Source organism: Pelodiscus sinensis, chromosome 6 (assembly GCF_049634645.1).
Source record: "Pelodiscus sinensis isolate JC-2024 chromosome 6, ASM4963464v1, whole genome shotgun sequence".
Lineage (NCBI taxonomy): Eukaryota > Metazoa > Chordata > Testudines > Trionychidae > Pelodiscus > Pelodiscus sinensis.
Genome location: NC_134716.1, coordinates 41,606,421 through 41,628,467, shown reverse-complemented (window position 1 = coordinate 41,628,467; position 22,047 = coordinate 41,606,421). Strand labels below are relative to the sequence as shown.

The 22,047-nt window shown below is 44.0% G+C and overlaps 1 protein-coding gene across 3 annotated transcripts in view; it reads left to right on the top strand.

Annotated features, from left to right (window-relative positions):
- Nucleotides 1-22,047, top strand: part of AGTPBP1 (ATP/GTP binding carboxypeptidase 1) — a 140,287-nt gene that overhangs the window by 3,899 nt on the left and 114,341 nt on the right. The window contains exon 2 of one of the 3 annotated variants that reach the window (XM_006135884.4): nucleotides 21,399-21,485. The exons of the other annotated variants lie outside the window; for them this stretch is intronic. The gene's annotated coding sequence lies outside the window, so the exon portion shown is untranslated. The remainder of the gene's footprint in view (nucleotides 1-21,398; nucleotides 21,486-22,047) is intronic. 3 annotated transcript variants of the gene reach the window in all.

The following is a 22,047-nucleotide window of genomic DNA, read 5'->3' as shown; positions in this document are numbered from 1 at the left end:
CTGGTTTTTCTGTGGGTCAGTGGCCTCCGACCCAAAGAAGGTTCCCACCCCTGGATTAAATATTTTCCCTCAGATATGACACACAGAAAGCAGCTGCTGTTTTTGAATCTCATCCGATTGTGAAATGAAATAGTGGGTCACTTGCCCGTCAGTGGGTTCTTCCTCGACAGTTTGAGCTGCTATGAAGAAGCACTGGTAGCTCTCTTGCTGCCCAGCACTTCCCCTTTATGCCTGGTGTTTGGTTTGCAGCTCATGGCAAGCTCCCTGCTGTCAGAGGAGGGCTGCATTTTGTGCATGTGGCCCTCCTGCAGCCCTCTGGCCACTCTTAACTCACCAGGGATTCCAGTTCAGATTGCAGTGGGGCTGGGGAAGGCAACTTTAACCACTTCAGAGGATACTTAGGCACCTGAAATCTCTAGGGATTTGTGCTTATTTTGTTTTTTTTTTTTGTTTCTTTGCAAATAACTTGGAAATTAGTGGATTTCACAGTACACAGACATCCTGAAATATTTCCATCAGTAATAATTACATTATTTACAGATAGGGAAAGCAAGAAAAGTGCTTCCTGAGAACTTGTTAGAGTTAAAATTCAATGATATAAACTTCTGACTGGGCTTGCACAAATGGATGAGTGAATGAATAGTTAAATCAACAAATCATGTCTGGTGTTAGGATAATTATTTTATATTCTCGACATGTATCTTGACGTGATATGGTGGTTTTTGCTGTTTTGATGTAGTCATACTAGTGCCTGGATGAGTCACAATGTGAGTGAATATCTTTAATTGAACCAAATATGGTTGGTGACAGAGACAATCTTTGGAACTCCTCAGAGCTCTTCTCCAGGTCTGTGAAGCTCAAAAGGGCTAATCTCTCACCAACCAAAATTGTTCCAAAATAATTAAAAAAAATATATATTACTTCACCCGCCTTGTGTCTGTTTGGGTTTTAACAGCTTTAAAGCTTGAGCTCTTAATTTGTTAACGATGAAGTAGAAAAGCAATCAGACCTCCCTCCATAATTTCCCAATAACTGTGAAAATTATAAAAAGATGAAAAGCTTAAAACACTACACAAAGTTATAAAACAGAAAGAGTGCATTCCACCAAGCCTTTTTATCAGCCATAGCAGCAGGGTGAAGCATTGCACAGGAGATTGGGGGGCGGGGAATGGGAAAGAGCCTATATTCACACTGACTTTTTCTGAGTTTAAGTGCCTCATTGAAACTGCAAGTCACAACAATCACACCTTAACTTCAGATTCCCAGGCTAGGAACCCCAGTGACTTACAGAGAGGATAATGTTTGCAGGTTAAGATGGGAGCAAAGAAAATTCCTTTAGTGTTAATCTTAATGAAACAACAACATTGCTCAGAAACCACTTCAACAAGGCCCCTGACCAGAGAAAATTCAGCTGTACTGATAAATACAACTTTGTAGTGAAAACAAACAAAACCTGAGGGTGTGGATAGGTTATTAAGGGTGGGTCTAAACTACATGCCTCCATCAATGGAGGCATGTAGATTAGACAGATCGGCAGAGGGAAATGAAGCCGTGATTTAAATAATCGTGGCTCCATTTAAATTTAAATGGCTGCCCCACTCTGCCAATCAGCTGTTTGTCGGCAGAGCGGGTCAGTCTAGACGTTCCCCTGTCGACAGAAAACCCTTTTGTCGACCGCCCCGTTATGCCTCGTGGGATGAGGTTTACCAGGGCGGTCGACAAAAGGGTTTTCTGTCAACAGGGGAACGTCTAGACTGACTCGCTCTGCTGACAAACAGCTGATCGGCAGAGCGGGGCAGCCATTTACATTTAAATGAAGCCACGATTATTTAAATCGCGGATTCATTTCCGTCTGCCGATCTGTCTAATCTACATGCCTCCATCAACGGAGGCATGTAGTTTAGACACACTAAGAACTGAATGGAAGGTAAATGTGTTTCAACCATCCAGTCAGACATCACACTCTGTGATTCACCCACTGGGGCACATGGGAGAGCTGATTTCAGTAACACTCATCTCCTCTGCACCCACCTGCCTCACATTGGGGCAGCAGCAGCTCCCACCTCCCCAAAAAAATGAACAAAACTTCTGAGCCAGCCAGGAAAGCAGGAGGACAAGACCAACTGCTCATGGAGGGAGGGGGCAATTTAAAGGTCCCCCAACAACACAAAGGCTACGTCTACATTGGCAAGATTTTGTGCAAATACTTTTAACGCAAGAACACTTGCGCGCGAGGGCTTATTCCTAAGCGGGAGCATCATAGTTCTTGCGCAAGAAGCACTGATTTCTTACATTAGAACGTCAGTGTTCTTGCACAAGAACTTGCGGCCAGTGTATACAGGTGGCAAGTTTTTGCGCAAAAGTGGCCACTTTTGCTCAAAATCTTGCCAGTGTAGACACAGCCAAAGTGTTATACCCTCCTCCCAAGCCAGTAGTTTAGCTCTCCTCAGTTCCCCTGTTGGTCTTTTAGGAGGAAAGGGGAAAAAGGAGTATGTGTGATTCACACCTGCTCCACATGAGCACACACCCAGGGTGTGTCTAGACTACATGCCTCCTTCGACGGAGGCATGTAGATTAGCCAGATCGGAAGAGGGAAATGAAGCCGCGATTAAAATAATCGCGGCTTCATTTAAATTTAAATGGCTGCCCCGATCTGCCGATCAGCTGTTTGTCGGCAGATCGGGAGAGTCTGGACGCGATGCCCCGACAAAGAAGCCTTTCTTCATCGACACAGGTAAGCCTGAGTTGGCTGAGTTGGCTGCTGGGTTTCCCTCCTATTTAACTGGCTGGCCCCAGGTTACATGAGACTATTCAAATGCGCCCCCTAAGCACATCACCCTGGGCAGCTGCCCTGCTTGCTCAAGTCTCAGGCTGGCAGTGCCTGCATAGATACTAATAGAGAGGTAGCCCTGTTAGTCTGATTTTGCTAAAACAAAAGGAGAAACTATATAGCACTTTAAAGACTAACAAGATGGTTTAATAGGTGATGGGCTTTCACTTCTGAAGAATAGGTACTGTTTTTAAATGAAAAAGTGTTAATGGGGCTATTAAAAGGCTTCATTGTTGGCTGGGTCATTGTGCTTGTTGATTGGTTATTTTGTGGATAATTGGGGGCTTGCACAAGAAGCTGTGCTTAGGCAAATCAGAATGATGAAAGTAGTGAGTAACTAAGTGCTTCCGGAAATTGTTGTGGAATAAAAAGTATGATATTTTCTAAAAAAACTACTTGAGTAAAAGTCAAAGTATCACAAGAATAAATTACTTGAGTAAAGTACAAATACTGAAAGTACAAATACTAAAGTACAATATACTCGAGTAGTGCAACAAAGTATTTCTACTTAGTTACTCTCCACCTCTGCGGTGGGGGCTCCATCTGTTAGCCTCATGAGACTGTTAGGCTACATCTAGATTGGCATGATTTTCCGCAAATGCTTTTAATGGAAAAGTTGTTCCGTTAAAAGCATTTGTGGGAAAGAGCGTCTAGATTGGCACGGACACTTTTGCGCAAAAGCGCTTTTACCATTTTCGCCATCGGGGCGTTTTTGCGCAAAACGGTTCTCAGCTGTCTACACTGGCCCTCTTGCGCAAAAGCATTTGCGCAAGAGGGCTTTTTCCTGAACGGGAGAGTCATTGTATTTGCGGAAGAACACTGACAATCTTACATTAGATCGTCAGTGTTCTTGTGCAAATTCAAAGCGGCCGTGTAGACAGCCAGCAAGTTTTCCCGCAAAAGCAGGCGCTTTTGCAGAAAAACTTGCCAGTCTAGACGCAGCCTTAGTGTCTCTGTCAGCTGACAGTGTTCCATAATACCCAACTTTCTTCTATGAAAGTATTCCTGGAATAGACACTAACAGCCAATTGAATTATTGCTGTGGCTATAGATTGACCTAAGTTAAGTTGACCTAATTTTATAGTGCAGACAAACCCTCAAATTCACTTTGTGATTTATTGCAACCCAATAAATGTATTAATCCTTTTCTGCCATAGCACGGCCTACCTAGTTATTCCCATTTTATACTTTTGCATTTGATTTTTTTCTTCCTAAAATAGTACTTTGCGTTTGTCTTGCTTGAGTTTCATATTATTGATTTCCACCCAATTTTCCAATTTATCAAAATCATTTTAAATTCTAACCCTGCCCTCCAAAGTGCTTGCAACCACTCTGAGGTTGGTGTCATTTGCAAACCTTTTAAGTCTTCTTTCTCCTCCAACATTGAAGTGATTAAGGAAAACAAAGTAATATTGGACCCAGGATAGGCTTCTGCAGACTCATGTTAAGAATTGGTTCAGCTGCACTCACTGCTGACATCTGTTGACAGCAATAGTCAAATTTTGTAATGTAAAAAAGGCAGGGAGATGCTACGAAAATTGTCATATTTCCTTTGATCTGGAGATGAAGATCCAGTTCAATGCATCATTGTAAGGTGAGATCATTGTTCTTGAGTTAGTTTAATTATGTCCTCTTTCATTATTTTAATTGCTATTTACATTATTTTCTGTTACTCAAGAAACATTATTAGGTTAACTTTCTTATAGAAGGAAATGTTTGGTTGTTGACCCAATTTCTTGTTTACAGGTATAATACCACAAGTATTTGTTCTGTGACAGTAAATCTGTCTCTGAATATCAGATCCCAGGCTCAGATCAGTTTCTTTTTGCTTCTCATGAATTTTGCAGTCCCTGCATGATTCATGTTTTCTTTTCAGTGCTGTTCTATTTAATCAGCCTCGCCATTCAGAATTGTGCATCATGCTGTGGTCTCTAAAAGCAGAAAAATACCACTATTTCCCATCAAGATAGAAGTAAGTCTCTGCCCATGCATAGAGGCAGGGAAGAGGAGTTTTTCTTGCAAATAATTGACGAAATATGGATGAAGCTGGAAGAATAAGAAGCTAGGGAAAGGCAAAATCAGAAAATAAAAATTTCTTGAGGAAAATTGAGAGTTAAAAGAATTATTTTGAAAAAAGCTGAGAAATGTAAGTACTGAACATTATGTAAGATCTAAACTGAGGAAAAAATAGAAAAAGAGGAAGGAAAATATACATCACACCATAACATGTAAGGAAAGAAAAAGCGAAGAAAGCAAGATGAAAAGGAGAAGGAAAGCTAACAAAAAGGGAAAGATCGTAAGTAGATATTTTATAAAAATGAAATGGAGTATAATGGAAAAATCTGGCTAAACTACACACAAACAATATTTTATTTAATATGTTTATTTGAACAAAACACACTGGGTTTTAGTTTTATTTTGTTCAGTATCCTTCCCAAATCAGTGTCAGTGCACAGAACCGAAAGCAGTTTCTTCTCTTCCTCTCTGTAATTTGCTGCTCCTTTCATTTTCTCTGTGGATTTGAGATCAGCTATTCTGGTCTTCCTGCTCAGCAATCTTCTCAATATTTCTCTTGTTGCCCTTATTATTTCTTACCTGTTGATTTCCACTGATTTTAACTTCATGTAGGAGTCTGTGTTGGTATCTGGATTACATGCCACCAGTATGTCAAGAGTTTCCATTTGATTTTAGTGTAAACAATCTGCTTGTTGGTTATTTCTTGGATTTCTTCTTTGGTGATGAAGTAGGGGTGTTAAATATCGGTTAATTGAATAGTTGATTAACCTCATGAATTCTTATCAGTTACTCAACTATTCTATAGCCCTTGGGGATGAGGCCAGCAGCCAGTGCACTCCAGCCCTACTCCCAAGGAGCCCCCGCCACTCCACGCTGCTGCCTCTGTATTAGAGGCAGCAGCGCGGGTTGCCAGGCGGGAGCTGGTCCACAAGGAGAGCCAGTTTAAAAACCAGCTCCCCTGGTGAGCCAGCTGCCTGTCATCCCATGCTGCTGCCTCTGATACAGCAGTGCATGGCGCTGATACAGAAGCAGCAGCATGGAGTGGCAGCAACCCCTGTCCAGGGGAAGGTCTGAGCTCCCAGACCTGGCACAAGTCAGAACTGAGCCAGGCTGCCTGCATGGCTCCTAATACACTTTAAATGCAGAGCTGCAGCAGGGGTAGGTCCTGGACCCAGCACAAACTGGGACTGAGCCAGGCTGCTGGCCAGCCTGCTAAGAAATTTACTTGTGGGGAGGTGGGAGGAATGCATGCTTTTGCTTATCGTTAATTGGTTCATCAATTGCACTATTACATCCTTATGATGAAGTCCTTCCAACCAATGCGCTAAGTTTTTTTTGTAAGCACTTATGTTTGAAGACATTTAGTTCTCTGTCTAACATTTTAGTAGGTCTTCAGCTCTCACAGTTGTATGTTATCACTGAGATTACATTAGATTAAAAATTCCCATTTTTGTTCTGGCACTGTATATCTTTGATTTACATATGTTGTTGAGATTAGAAAATGTGGTTAGGTACCTTTTCTATCCTAGATGTCATCTCTTTCTTGAGGTCTTCACTGACTAATAGGATGTTGCTCAGATAAATGAATTGTTCTACTCTCTTGATATTTTTATTTTCTAATGCTTGCTGTCTGAGTTTCAAGAATGTTTATTTCAGCAAAACCAATTATGAACCTGCTTGGAATGCTATTTTTGCCAATGTAGCTGACTGTCTGTAACTTTTCAAGGGCATTTCTCAGTGGTGCATTATCAATGGCAAAGGCATTGGCCTTCTACCCACTCTATGGCATTACCAAACAATAGTGGAGATAAAATGCTGTCCTGTTTTATGCCAGACTGCACATTGAATCGCTCTTTGTCTAGTTGATAACTCTTAAACGATTTGCATCTCTGTAAATGGCTTTGGTGATACTGACAACTTGAACTGGGATTCTATAGGATTTAAGAATATTACACAATGTGTGTCTGTGCAGGTTGTCATAAATGCATTTTGAAAAAATCAATGAAATTAATGAAGAGGGGAAATAGCATATAAAATGGCACTTCTGTGAGAGTACTTATTATGACTATATGATCTTTTGTTTCCGAATCCAGCCTGTTGTCTAAGCTTTATATCCTCTTCCTATTTTGTCCTGTGTTGTATCGCACTGCAGATGGTTTTCCCTACAACTCAGAGTCATGCAACTCCTCTCCAGTTGTAAGGTCACCCTTTTTGTGTATTCTCATAATGATTTAATGTTTCCATTGGTCAGAAGGCGTCTGTTTTTTCCAACATCTTATTGAATAGTTGGAAGGATGGCAGCAGATATCCTTCTTACAGATCCCCTATTGTGGAGTTTCAACAACATACTGAAGGCATTTGCTAATTTCATCTTATTAATAACAGGGATGTCAGGCAGTCAAACTAAATCTCTTCCCAAGTGATCCAGTACAGAATCAGATGGCTTGCTCATCTGCTCTCTATTGGTTAGGTTGGTTCCCATGTTTGGTGGTGAGAGGATCTGGGTCTATTAAGGACATCTTTGATATGCTCTGCCTCTCCGTTTTTCTGTTCTGTCTCAGTTGTAAGTATTTTTCCCTCTTTGCTTTTTATTGGCCCATATCCTATTTTGAAATTTCCACATGAATTTTAGTCGCTTCAGGTCCATCTATAGGATGTATGGGGCCTTACACAGTACAGTTACACTGGTGCGCCTCTATGCCCAACAGCAGCCGGGAGATGAATTTTTAGAGATGTGATTTTATAATTTTCAATAACACTCTAATCAATTATTTTTAAAGCAAATTTTAAACTACGATCCTATAAATTAACACAGATTTAAAAAAACAACAAATAATAGTCTGGCAGCAACTTAAAGACTAACAAAACATGTATTTGGTATCATGCTTTCGTGGACACAACCTGCTTCTTCAGTTTCATCTGAAGCAGAACCACAAAGCAGGGCTAGAAAGAGGCAGATGAGTGGACATTAAGACCTAGTGGTGCTCCACATTTTCAGATGTCCTACACAGCTGTGTATTCTTTGTATGGATAAGGACTGCCCTTTGTCACTTGTTAAATAGCTCTGTGGTTTCCTATCCTAGCAGCAACTTCAGCTGCTAGATCTTCAACATATCTTCATTTATCCTTGCATTTTATCCACATAAAATGATAATTCCATTATTTCATTATGTAGAATTCCATTTCTGTTACTTACTTCTTTGTTTAATGCATGCTACTTTTGCATCAGTTTCATCATCTGACAAACTGTGGTAGGAATATCCACTTGTCAAGGTATTATAAGAATTAAGACTAACATTTTCAAACCTGTGTGCCTAAAGTTAGGCACCACTATCCATATATGGGCAGTTAATTATGTGACCTACTTTTTGCAGGTGTTAAGCACATGCATTTCCCACTGACTGCAGTCGTGTTCCAAGTGTTTAATATCTTTTTAAAATCAGAGCATTGATTTAGGTGCCTACATATGCAAAGATACCTAACTTTAGACACCCAAATTTAAATTGTTTGCCATCATTCTGTAATGTTTGTATATCATATTGAACACACAATGCACATTATTCATTATTTTAAATTTATTTTACTATCATTTTATTTTACATTGATATTTAAACGCCTACATATACAGGTAGTCCCCGAGTTACGCGGATCCGACTTATGTCGGATCCGTAGTTACGAACGGGGATTTCTCGCCCCGGAGAACTAGAGCAGCGGGACGCCTGGTCCCGCCGCCCGCCTTCTCCGGGGCGAGAAAAGCTGCTCCCCGACGGGAGCAAAGCGGAGGAGCACCGGGGGCCGGACCCGCAGCCGCTTCCAGATCAGCTGGAAGCGGCGCGGGTCCTGCCGGGTGCTCCGCCGCTCTGTTCAGCGTCTCCCTGGTCTGCAGAACAGGGAGATGCTGAACGAAGCGCGGAGCACCCGGGGCCGGACCCGCGCCGCTTCCAGTTGATCTGGAAGCGGCGCGGGTCCGGCCCCGGGTGCTCCGCCGCTTTGTTCAGCATCTCCCTGTTCTGCAGACCAGGGAGACGCTGAACAAAGCGGCGGAGCACCCGGCTGGACCCGCGCCCGCTTCCAGATCAGCTGGAAGCAGCGCGGGTCCGGCCCCGGTGCTCCGCCGCTCTGTTCAGCGTCTCCCTGGTCTGCAGACCAGGGAGACGCTGAGCAGAGCGGCGGAGGACCCGGGCAGGACCCGCAGCGCTTTCAGCTGATCTGGAAGCTGTGGGTCTGCCCGGGTCCTCCGTGGCTTTGCTCAGCGTCTCCCTGGTCTGCTGGGGGGGGACGCAGCTAGTGCCCCCCCAGCAGACCAGGGAGACGTGGAGCAAAGCCGGGGGCCTGTGGTAGAGCAGGTGGGGCACTGCCGGTTGGTCCCGCAGCACCGCTTCTTGGCGCTACTGGACCAACCCGGCAGCACCCCAGCTGCTCTGCCCCAGGCGTCCTGATTCAGCTGCTGATCAGTTTCAGCAGTGGCTGAATCAGGATGCCTGGGGAAGAGCAGCTGGGGTGCTGCTGGGTTGCTCCAGTAGCTCCGAGGAGCAGCCGCGCTACTGGACCAAGCCAGCAGCACCCGAGCTGCTCTGCCCCAGGTGTCCCAAAGTCAGCCGCTGCTGAAACTGACCAGCGGCTGACTACAGGAAGCCCGAGGCAGAGTTGCTCTGCCCTGTGCTTCCTGGAATCAGCTGCTGATCAGTTTCAGCAGCAGCTGACTTGGGGACGCCTGGAGTTCTTATCTTGAATCTGTATGTAAGTGGAACTGGTGTCCAGATTCAGCGGCTGTTGAAACTGATCAGTTTCAGCAGCGGCTGATGCCAGTTCTGACTTACGTACAGATTCAACTTAAGAACAAACCTACAGTCCCTATCTTGTACGCAACCCGGGGACTGCCTGTATTCAGGAGGAATCATGAAAGGGCAGCAGCGGCATAGCCAGAATGGGACTGCTGGGTGGGCCCTGCCTTTGTGGGGGTGAGCAATGACTGGGGAGGGGAGTGCCTCTCTCCTCCTCCTAGCTGGCCTTGGAAGTTTAGGAGGGATAGATGCTCTGGCCAGGGACCCCTTTAAGAAGGGGAGCATCCATAAAAATGTGCATCCCTGATCCACATTGGTCCCTTCTCCACCCTCACTGAATGCTCGGGGCTTGTCCTGCTCTGCCTGTCAGGTGCTCCTGCTAGGAAGGGTGATCAGGGACTTCTGTGCCCATCTGGTGCTCCCAGCAGGGCATGGGAACAAGGTTGGAGGGTCGGGGCTTGCCCAACTCTGCCCCCCTTGGCATGCATAGGAGTTTCAATTTGATTCCTTTTGGAGGGACATGTTCTATTTGGACACGTCTAGACTACAAGCCTCTTTTGAAAGAGATCGTCTAGACATCAACAAGACTTTCAAAAAAGCGATCTGCTTTTTGAAAGAGAGCACCAAGGCAATCTGGACGCTCTCTTTCGAAAAAGGTGTTGGACGCTCTTTCGAAAAAAGGTGTTCTTCCTCATAAAATGAGGTTTACCGCTGTCAAAAAACCTGCCTCATTCTTTCGATTTAATTTCGAAAGTATGTGGTAGAAATCTAGACACAGGTGAAGTTTTTTCGAAAAAAGGCCACTTTTCCCCAAAAAAACTGTAGTCTAGATATAGCCTTTGTCCCCACTAGCTTTGGGGCTAGGAGCAGCTTACTCTCCTTCCCTCTTACTAGCGGCCCTAGGAAGATCTGTCTCTCTCCTCTGTGCTTTGGCCCTAGGGCTGGACAAACTGTCTGGTCTGTCCAAGGCCCCTGGGCCAGGAGGTGCTTGCTTCCCCTCACTGCCTGCCATGGCACTGGGACCAGAGGAACTGTCAGCTCCCACTGAAGCGCTTGGGCTGGGATAAGCTCTTTCCCCCTCTCTGCAGCCCTGGGGCTGGAGGAGTTCAGTGCTCCTTCCCGGACAATCATTGGGCTGCTTGTGCCCTTGCTTGCCCCATCTTGTGCATGCCCTGACATTCTAGGCTGATACAGAGGCAGCAGCCCCGCCCCGTCCGTGGGGGGCCAACCTGTCTGTCTACAGTGAGCTCAGACCCCCCTACTCCCTATGAACAGGGGCTACTGCAGCAAAACAGACCCTGCGCGGACAGGGGCTGCTGCTTCAGAGCAGCCTCTGTCTGCGGTGAGTCTTGGCCCACTGTGGACAGAGGCAAAGCAGCTTCCCCCGCCCCGTGCTGCTGCCTCTGAAAGGGGGGGGGGCAAGTTGTGGGGAGCCAGCTTTTAAGCCGGAGGTCCCCCTGCAGCACTGGCTCCCCTGCAGCACTGGCTCCCCTGCAGCAAGTGGGGGCAGGTGGGTCCATGGAACCAATACAGTGTTCCCTTTAAGCTGCAGGGCAGCACAGCTTCAAAGGTGATTAATCATCCCTGCCCAGTCAGTCACATCCCTGAGTGTCTGACTAGGCGGGGCTGATTAACAACCTGTGAAGCTGTGCTGCTGGCACTGCTCTTTTAAGGCAGCCATTCTCCCCGAATCCAGCAAACCCAAGTTGCGCATGTTCTGGCAGATGCCCGAGCCAGGAAAAACAGAAAATACCCGACATTTCACATGGTATTTTTTTAATTTTTTACCGAACGGACCGGGCTCTTTCTTGGAGGGGATTAATGGGGGCGGGGGCTGGGTCACTTTGTGGCCCCCCTGGAATTTCTTCAGGCACCCCCCCAGTTTGGGAACCTATGGAGAGGGAAGATTGATAGAAGTCAGCTAAAAAGCTGGCTCCTCACACATCAACTCCCACTTGCCCCCTCACCCTCCATGCTGCTGCCTCTCTATCAGAGGCAGCAGTGCAGGGATGAGGAGACACCAGCTTCTGCCTCTTCCTCCCCCCCCCCCCTTGCTTCATTTGATACAGAGGCAGCAAGGGGGGGGGGGAATGTGTGCGGTTGACCGGATTAACTAATATATTTTCTTTCATATACACCCCTTCTTTCTCTTTTTCACACACACACAGTCTCTCTCTCTCTTTCACTCTTTCATTTCTTCGGGGAATCTCCCAACACTTTTACAGCTGCTCCCCGTGTTATGACCACCTCCACTTACGACCATCCGCACTTACGACCAAAGCGGTCGTAAATGTGAATTCGAGTTACGAACGGCGATCCGCGCTTATGAACAGCGCGGTTGCCATGTAACTCTATGGGATCCGAGTCAAGAACATTTCGAATTCGGACCAAGTGTTGGTCCGTAACTTGTTCGTAACTGGGGGAGTGGCTGTATTTTGAGCCTATGCTATTGCCTGGCGTCACAACACTTTGTAGTTCTCTTTTGGCTCCCTGTCACTCTGAATATTATTGATGCTTTTTTAATACATGCTGAAGACAAGCTGAAATGTTTAACGCTGACACCATCATTTACTTCCACCAACTGCAGCACTATCCATGTCCTGCAGAGCACCCAGAGAGTCCTGGAAACGAGCCTTTTCTTCCTGATGTTAGACAAATCAGGAAAGAAAAATAACTAAGATCCTTCGGCCTATGCTGTTCAGGGCTTGTTGTGTGTTCCTGTTTTTGGTGAAGATAAGAGGACATTAAAAATGAGATTGTAATGTGACTCTTCCTTCACCCTTAAGTATGTCATGTCTCCTGCTTTTCCATAATACAGAATACAAGGAAGGGGGAAAGATTTTCTGAAACAGAATGTTTGTTTTCTTTCTCATTTAGGCTACGTCTACACTGGCGTGATCTTGCGCAAAAACACTTGAGGAAGAGTTCTTGTGCAAAAACTCTTCCAGAAGAGAGCATCTATACTGGCATGTGCTTTTGCGCAAGAGATGTGATTTTGCGCAAGAGCATCCATGCCAGTGTAAACGCTCTCTTGCGCAAGAAAGCTCTGATGGCCATTTTATGTTGTTCTACACTGGCCTCTTGCGCAAGAACAATTGCGCAAAAGGGCTTATTCCTGAGCGGGGACGTCAGAGTTCTGGCGCAAGAAGCCCTGATTTCATACATTAGAACGTCAGTTTACTTGTGCAAGAACACGCAACCAGTGTAGACAGGCAGCACGTTTTTGTGCAAGAACAGCTGCTTTTGCGCAAGATCGTGCCAGTGTAGATACAGCTTACAGAAGAGGAAACCTGGGCTGTGCTCCAGTCATCCATATGACTGTTCAAGGTGCTATTATTAAGACACCAGTTATTTTTTCCCCTTAACAATTAAATCAATTTCTGAAGATACAGATCTATTTTGTAACAGAACCCCCCCCATTATTTATTATTTTGTAAATAATGATTTAATTATTTCCATTTTACACTGCAGAATCTCATACTGAAATAGCATGGATTTTTCCAAGATTTATAAATAGACTTGATTATTTAAGTGCAAAATAGCGACAGTTTTGATCTTCATAAATGCAGAGACATCTGTAGACTTTGAAGTACTGCACCTAATAAGGTCAGTTAATTCAACGCAACAATGGAAGTTACCAGTAATGCTTGACTATTTATATCATGTTACTTTTTCCTCTTGCTCTAGCAATGATTATTAAAGTCTGAACATTAAACAGAAACAAGTACATTCCATTTGTTGTTTCACCCTCACATTTGCTAACTGAAGATTTTTATATGTATGCACTTAGATGCCAATGTTTTCTTAATTTTAAAAAAATGCAGAAATACTAATAATTAATAATAAATCTGTAACTTTGAAAAAGGCAGCAAAAAGAAAATATATCAAATCCATCATGAGAGGGGATCACCAGCTGCCAACTATTGTTAGTAAGATTTCCTCAAAGACTGGATTCTTCTTTTTTTGTGGGTGGGGGAGAGGTCACTCTTTTCCTCTTCTCTTCAGAGAACTCTCAAAATAATGCTGAGTTGTTTCAAGGCTTAGCATTACTTTTGAGATCCCTGTCAATTGAAGTAATTGAAAAGTGAAGCTATATGAAAGTGCATGAAAATCTAATCTCTATGGAAGGTGAATATCAAACCAAAGGAAGATGATCTTCGACTGGGCCAAAGTGCAATTCTTGCTGGTCTTGAAACATACCAACATAAGACAGGGTTTAAATAATTCTGTTGTGACTGCTCACAGATAAAGGAAAGCCCCATTGGGCTGAATGGAAACATTGTTTTTTGAATTCAATGGGGTTTAGATCAGTCCCCAAGGAATTAATCAGTGTGATTAAGGAAGTCAGAATCTAGTCCATAGTAATGAATGGCAATGTTTACGGTTCTGTTCAACATGAGTAAAGGTAGTAAAATATAATTCTTGGTGCACAAGCTGCAGGATTGGGGTCTTCAGTGGAAAGAAAGACTTCAGTGAAAATTTTCAGAGTCTCCATGTATAAAATTGAGGCTTCTAATTGGGGTATTTTGGTTTGAAAATGTTGGCCTTAATGGCTTATTGTGTGTAATTGAATTGTATACATGCCTTTCGTGCACAGTGCTTCAGTTTGAAAACAGACTACAAAAATAATTCACTCAACTTAAAGTGGAAATAAAATATTTGAATAAATATCTTCCCATGTACAACTGCATGCAAAATAATTTTATAGCTCTACAAGCTGCGAGCTATATATGCAAAAAGAAATATGATAAATTCCATTTTACTTAAGAGTTTTCTAGGCTTTCTAACAAATTGGATTGGTCACTTGATGGGTTATTCATTTATAATACTATAACCGAAACAAATAATAGCTGAATAGACCACAGACGTGAAGCTGAACTGGAATGCTTTTGTAATAACACATCAGAGCAAACAAAAGCTATTCTTAAAGGTGGAAAAAGAACAGAGGCTATGTTAGAAATCTACCAAGTGATCAGGCTAAAAGCAATGACAGAGAACAGTCAAAATGTGTTCACAGAGACTGAGTATTTGCTTTCAAATGAGAGGATGATTTTTGAGGGATAAGAACTGAGCAGTAATTATTGTCTGGAAGTGACTAGTTTCATTCACTGTATAGAGCTATGGAGTAGATTAGGCAATTGTAGTTAGTAAAAAATTATGTTTCAAAGAAACTGTGAGCATCTAGATACTTACAAGAGACTCTGAAGAGCAGGTAGAATCTTCAATTCGTATGTTGCCAAGACTCAGTCCCAGAGGGTGCTGAGTACCTCCTGCAAAGTGCTGTGCACCTCCGCTCCTGTGAAGTCAATTAGGGTATGTCTACACAGCAGAGCTAAAGTTATGCTATGTCTACACAACAGGTCTAAAGCTACGTCAATTGTGTAGCTTAAATCGAAATAGCTTAACTCAGCTTTAGGCGCTGTCTATACAGCAGGAAGTGGAGGGAAGAACACTCTTCCTTTGACTTCCCTTATTCTTCATGGAATGAGAGTTACCATGAGTCGCAGTAAGAAGCCCTCCAGCTCGATGATATTTCAAAATAAAGGCTTGTAGTGTAGACACGCTCTTTGTTATTTCGGAATAATGTCAGTTATTCTGAAATAATGCTGCTGTGTAGACTTACCCTGCCATAGTGTGGGAGTCAAATATGCCCATGCCCAGCGTTTTTCTGTATCAGGCCCTAGATCAGGTAGGCTTTCACTGGTGCATATACAATTGTAGCAAATTTTTTATAAAACAGGTATGAGGTATGTGCATTACTGTCTCACTTTATCCATCCACTTTGTATTGTTACGGACTGTGACAAGGGGAATAAGAACTAGGGCTATGTCTACACTGGCGGGTTCTTGCGCCAGAAATATGCAAATGAGGCTAAGCATGGAATATCGCTGAGCCTCATTTGCATATCTAATGAGCCCCCATTTTTGCAGAAGAGGCTCTTGCATCAGAAGGAGTGTCTACACTGCCCCTTCTTGCTCAAGAAAAACCCTCCTGCGTAATGCCGTTATTCCTGAAAATAATCAGCGAAGAGGTTTTTCTTGCACAAGAAGGGGCAGTGTAGATGCTCCTTCTGGTGCAAGAGTCTCTTCTGCAAAATGGCGGCTCATTAGACATGCAAATGAGGCTCAGTGATATTCCACGCTTAGTCTCATTTGCATATTTCTGGTGCAAGAACCTGCCAGTGTAGACATAGCCTAGGTGTTTGAGTTAAGTAACTACCTGAATTGGTAGGAATGGACATCAAAAAATGAATGGAATCAACACCTATGAATGGAAGAGGAATAACAAGAACATTATTTCTTAACACTTGGCAGCTAAGGAAGAAGTTGTGCAAACAGCCAAATTATAATTTAGAACAAAGACAGGAGGACCTATGAAGTGACTTTTTAAGGTTGCTCCTGAAACTCTCCCCCAGAGAAAACCAAGATGGTTTCAAGGAAAGCCTGGGATTTAGGGAGAAGAGAGGAGAGGGTGACTGCTTCTGACAATAAGGATTTGTCTGCACTTGTGGCTGATATGAGTAGCTACAGGCCACATAGAAAGGCAGGCTGTTTCCACGCTGCAGTGTGCTACTACACTCACATTGTGGCTACGTCTACACTGAGGAGCTATTTCAGAATACCAGAAGTATCCCAAAATAGCCATTTTGCATCTTTAAAGCAGCCCATTATTTCAAAAAAGATTTTGAAATAATGGGTGCATTGTTCTGGCTTCCCTGGAACCCTTGTTCCATGGGGGTAATGGACATTTTGGAATAGCGCTTTATTTCTACACAGTCCCAAATTTCAAAATAAGCTATTTCAAAATTACCTCAAAACAAACTACGCAAATTGTGTAGCTTATTTTGAGATAAGGGTGCAGTGTAGATGCACCCACAGTGAAAGATTCTGGCAGTGGGGATGGAATGGGAAAAGGCTTTGGCAGCTCTCTCCTGGAGCCTTTCACTGCAGAACACTGCACTGCTAGAATAGGAAAGGTGGGAGGTATTACTAGGACAGGTAGAGTATATCCACTGGGGGTTCTGGTGTATCTCTGCTCATGCCATGTCTTATCATCTACACTGCTGTTTTTACCTGTGCTAGCTGTGCAGTATCTGTACTCTACATCGGGGGTAGGGAGTCGGGGGGGGGGGGGGGGCTGAAGGTCTATTTGGCTTGGAACTCAAGCTCATAGGGGGCCTCAAATTTAGACACTTGTTAATTTTTGGCATTTGATAAGTTGTGCATAAAAATAAGTTGCAAATTTCTATCAGATCAAAATGTGACATACTCTCAGCTTAGCACTGCAAATGTAAGCAAATAAGAGATGTGAAAAGACTAGAAAAGCATTTGTTAAATAAAATATTCAAATTATGTCTCACTCTTCTTTTTGGTGCCATTTTTGTTTTCAAGTGTCGTCATTTTTTATTACAGCTAGGGACCTCAAAATCTGGAAATAGTCTCTCTGAGGACATCTGAGAGAGCCTGTTCTATATGCTGCCATAAGCATAGATGTACCATCTGTGGGTTTGTTTGTTTGTTTGTTTTTTTTTAAAGTAAGAGAAGTCTGTATTCTCTTATTTGGAATTTCATGATTGTCATCTTGTCAGGTAGAGGAGCTGTAAAGTGACTTCACACGGGAATTAAAATAGAGGATCCATCCGGAATCAGAATGCTGCTCCAGTTGTTAAGTAGGAGCAGTTTACAAGTATAAAATGGACCTGGCTATTTCCAGCAGTTATTTAATAAGTTTCAGTGAATCAGTTATTCTAGAATTACGGGGAGCCCTGCTGGCCAGACCAGGCCAGCTGCTGGGGGCTGGGAGCCCCCTTGGCCTAGAGCAAAGCTCCAGTGGCTGCAAACAGGGAACCCCACTGGCTGGAGCGAGGCTGCTGACCCAGATTGGAACCCCACTAGTGGGTCAGGGCAGCACATTGCCCAGACTGGTGGCCAAGAGGAGAACTCTGGGAGAGCCTGAGGCCTGACCTCCCCTGATCTGGCAAACTCCCTTGTTTGGGACTGCTCAGGTCAGGGGTGGCCTGTCCATATAGGTGAACTAGGTGGTTGCCTAGGGGGCCAAGTTAAATGGGGTGCCAAATAGTGGCGCAATATCGTTGAGGGATTTGGAGGTCGGGGCGACAATTGCATGATTTGCCTAGGGCACCAGGTGCTGGCAGCTAATCTAGGGCTGCCCCTGCCTCAGGTCCTGAGTTTGCCAGACCAGGGAGGTCCAGACTATAGTACTATCACAAGGGACCAGATTCTTCAGTGCTTTGCACTGCTCAGAGTGTTCTCAAGTATGGTAGGCAGGAGATAGAATAGAAGCAACAGCAGAATCAGAAAAGTGTATATCTGTATATTTTTCTTCTTCCCCTCTGACTTTTTCACTTGAATGTCTCACTTCTTCCATTCTATTTCCACTGCTGTCTAAAGCTATGTCTACATCGCATTCTGCATACACTGGGGCCAAATGTGGGGAAAAACCTCCTCTTTTGGAAGATCTCTTATTCTTCATAAAATGAGGAATACAGGGCTTCCAAAAGAATGTACCCGCTTTTTCAGAAACTATTCTGATAAAGTGGATTCATTCCCTGGAAGCGACAGAGTTTCCAGGATAGCTCTGGTATCCCAAAAAACTCTGTAGTGTAGACATAGCCTAAGGGACTTCAATTTTTAAAACAAAAATTAACTAGAGGAGTGTACAGCTATTAAATTCTCTTTATAAATACTTTATATTTTCAAATAATACTATGAACAACACACATTAACTTATTGTTTCATGATGCACTCAAATAATCCTCTCATAGGTCTGAATCTTTTAAAAAGATACTTCATATTTCAAACTTGTAAGTGAAAAACATAACCAACAAAAAGTCTACCATCAGTCTATTCAAAATGTGGTATGGTTACAAATGCCCTCTATGTAACCAGCTAGAATAGGAAGCATTTTAAGAATTGGAATCCATCTGACTGCTTATTTATGTGTACCTACCTATTATATTCTGACTAGTATTGAGATGAATGGGTGAAGTTCAAAATTAATAAATGAACTAATTTTTAGGGCTAAATTCCCCCCACACATATGCAATTCCCCTAGAATTGAATTGGAGTTCTGAATGTGGGTCTGAGGGCATAGTTTCAGACTCTGCTTTTATTTATATCCAAATAACCTTGGTGAAGGGAATAGAACTGTGAGGATGTAAAAGAAGATACAATTTGACCCATAGTTTGGTCCTGACCATTTCAGCAGTATTTGTCCATTTTATTCTTATTACTTATTCATCTGTTTTCCTTTAATTCCGTACACTAATTCATAGGCTAATCTACACTGCAGGCTTTTTGCGCAAGAGCGTGTCCACACTGCCATGTGCTTTTACGCAAGAGCGTCCATGGCAGTGTGGACGCTCTCTTGTGCAAGAAAGCTCTGATGGTCATTTTAGCCATAGGGGTTTCTTACACAAGAAACCCCTGTTGCCTGTCCATGCTGCCTTCTTGCGCAAGAGCAAGGAATAACTCTTGTGCAAGAAGCCCTCTGTTCCGACTCTTTACTGTAAATTTACTTGCGCAAGAACACGCGTGCAGTGTAGACGCTCTGCAAGTTTTTGCGCAAGAACAACTGTTCTTGCATAAAAAGTCTGCAGTGTTGACGTAGCCATAAAGTTCATCATTTTGTATGTGTTGAAAATCAAAACAAATGTTTATAAAAATGAAACAGATCAAAATGTCTGGTACCTTTTTTCTTCAGTAGATGACTGTTCTTTTACTTTTCATGTACAGGCAGTCCCCGAGTTACGCGGATCCGACTTATGTCGGATCCGCAGTTACGAACAGGGCCCTTCCTCTCCCTGGTCTCCAGCAGACCAGGGAGAGGAAGCAAAGCGGCGGAACACGCGGGCAGCGGACAGGGCTGTCCGCTGCCCACACGCTCTGCGGCTTGGCTCTGCTTTGCTCTGCTTTGCCCCCCCGTCCCCCTGGTCTGCAGACCAGGAGGACGGGGGGGGGGGGAGGGGCAAAGCAGAGCCAAGCCGCGGAGCTCGCGGCCAGCTGACAGCCCAGATGCGTCTGGGCTGTCAGCTGGCTGCGTGCTCCGCGGCTTGGCTCTGCTTTGCCCCCCCCCACCCCGTCTCCCTGGTCTGCAGACCAGGGGAACGGAGGGGGGGGGGTTAAGCAGAGCAAAGCAGAGTCAAGCCGCGGAGCCCAAGGGCAGCAGGACAGCCACGGCACGTCTGGGCTGTCCCGCTGCCCCCGTGCTCTGCGGCTTTGCTCCGGACACCTGTGGTACAGCAGCAGGCGCGCTGCCAGTTGGTCCCGTAGCGCCGCTCTGGGCGCTACTGGACCAACCGGGCAGCACCCCAGCTGCTCTGCCCTAGGCGTCCTGATTCAGCCACTGCTGGTCAGTTTCAGCAGCGGCTGAATCAGGACGCCTGGGGCAGAGCAGCTTGGGTGCTGCTGGGTTGGTCCAGTAGCGCCGAGGAGCGGCGGCGCTACTGGACCAACCCAGCAGCACCCCAGCTGCTCTGCCCCAGGCGTCCCCAAGTCAGCTGCTGCTGAAACTGACCAGTGGCTGACTACAGGAAGCCCCTGCCCCGGGCTTCCTGGAATCAGCCGCTGATGAGTTTCAGCAGCAGCTGACTTGGGGATGCCTGGGGTTCTTAAGTTGAATCTGTATGTAAGTCAGAACTGGCGTCCAGATTCAGCCGCTGTTGAAACTGATCAGTTTCAGCAGCGGCTGAATCTGGACGCCAGTTCTGACTTACATACAGATTCAACTTAAGAACAAACCTACAGTCCCTATCTTGTACGTAACCCGGGGACTGCCTGTAATCAAAAATGACTCTACTTCTGTTTTATTTATCATTCACACACAACTTATTTTCTGAATGTCTTATCTTCTGAAAGATGCTCTGTTACTTAACTAAAATGAACAGTATTTGTCAACTTATTTTTAGCTTTAAAAAATAGTCAGTATATTTATATCTCTACTTAAGCTGTAGGTTTTATTCGTTATTTTCTAACCTGTGCAATCACCTACTATTTCTGTCTTTGATTATCTGAGCTAATTTTTCTACCTTTTCCATGAGAAAAAGAAAAGATGGGTAAATGATAGTGCGATCAGCTTGCTGATGTCTCCAGACAAGAGTTACACGTATACATGAGAAGGAAACAGGGCTAAGAAACACTCCAGTTAGAGAGGTTAGGGCAAAGTATGTTTTTGAGAAAACACTTAAGGTATGACGAATTTTTGTTGAATCTCAAAATGGATTTCTAGGTTTCCTGATGTGGAGCTAGACTCATGAATAAGTCAGGCAGCCCAGAAAGCCAATTGGACTGGCAGGCAGCCCTAAGGTTCCTGGCCTTAGGATTTCCTAGCCCTGTCCCTAGGGCAGTCCATGTGTCTGGGCTGCCCTGGGGCTGGCAGAAACCAGGATTTGCAGTAGTCTGCTGCAGACATTGTTCATGTCAGTTTCACAGGTCAGATCCATGGGACTGTTCAGTGCTGGGCAGCAGTGAAACTGATGAATTATGTCAGTTTCATAAACGAGCCATCTGAAATCATCTTTTATGTAACACCATGTTTCTAGAATTAAGTTTTTCAAAGTTGCATATTTGGGGGAAATTGGGGGAGTGAATATTTGTTTTGACCTGAACTGAAATTTCAGAATGACAATTTTCTATGAACCAAAATTATCAAATTTCAAGTTGGGATGCATCGTAAATTGTTTGAGTCCTGAGTTAAGCATGTCACGGGATTTGGCCCAGGAATTTTTATCAGTTTCCTTTTGCACTCAGGTCCACCTTTAAAGAGCTTGCTGAAGAGGAAATTTAGAGCCAGGAAGGGCTTTTACAGATAGGAAACTGAAGCACCAGGACATTAAGGTAAACATTTTGAAAAGTCAACACTAGTGTTGTATACTGTAGCTCAATGACTGGGCACCCCAATTTAAGACAACTAGGACCTGATTTTTCAGAATACTTAGCATTTTTGTAGCACTTCATATGTTCAAAGCACTTTAGGGACACTAAGGGTATGTATATACAGCAACATTATTTCGAAATAACTAGGATTTTGAAATAACGTAACTGCCTGTTGTGTAGACGCGGACTATTTCGAAATACTGTCAAGCTGGAGGGCTTCTTACTTTGACTCCTGTTACCCTCATTGTATGGGGAGTAAGGGAAGCTGGAGGAACAGTGTTCTATTTTGAAATAAGTACAGTGTAGACACTCCCAATTCAAAATCAGCTATTTTGAAATAAGCTATGTAATTGACATTGTTCAATTTATGAACCTTATTTCAAGGTAAGCCCTACTGTGCAGATGCACCCTGATTAATTCTCTTGATATTCCTGGAACTTAAATAATACTATTTTTACAGATGGAAAAACAAAGAAAGAAAATCTAAGTGTTAGGCCCCCAGGAATACAGCCAGAATGAAAAT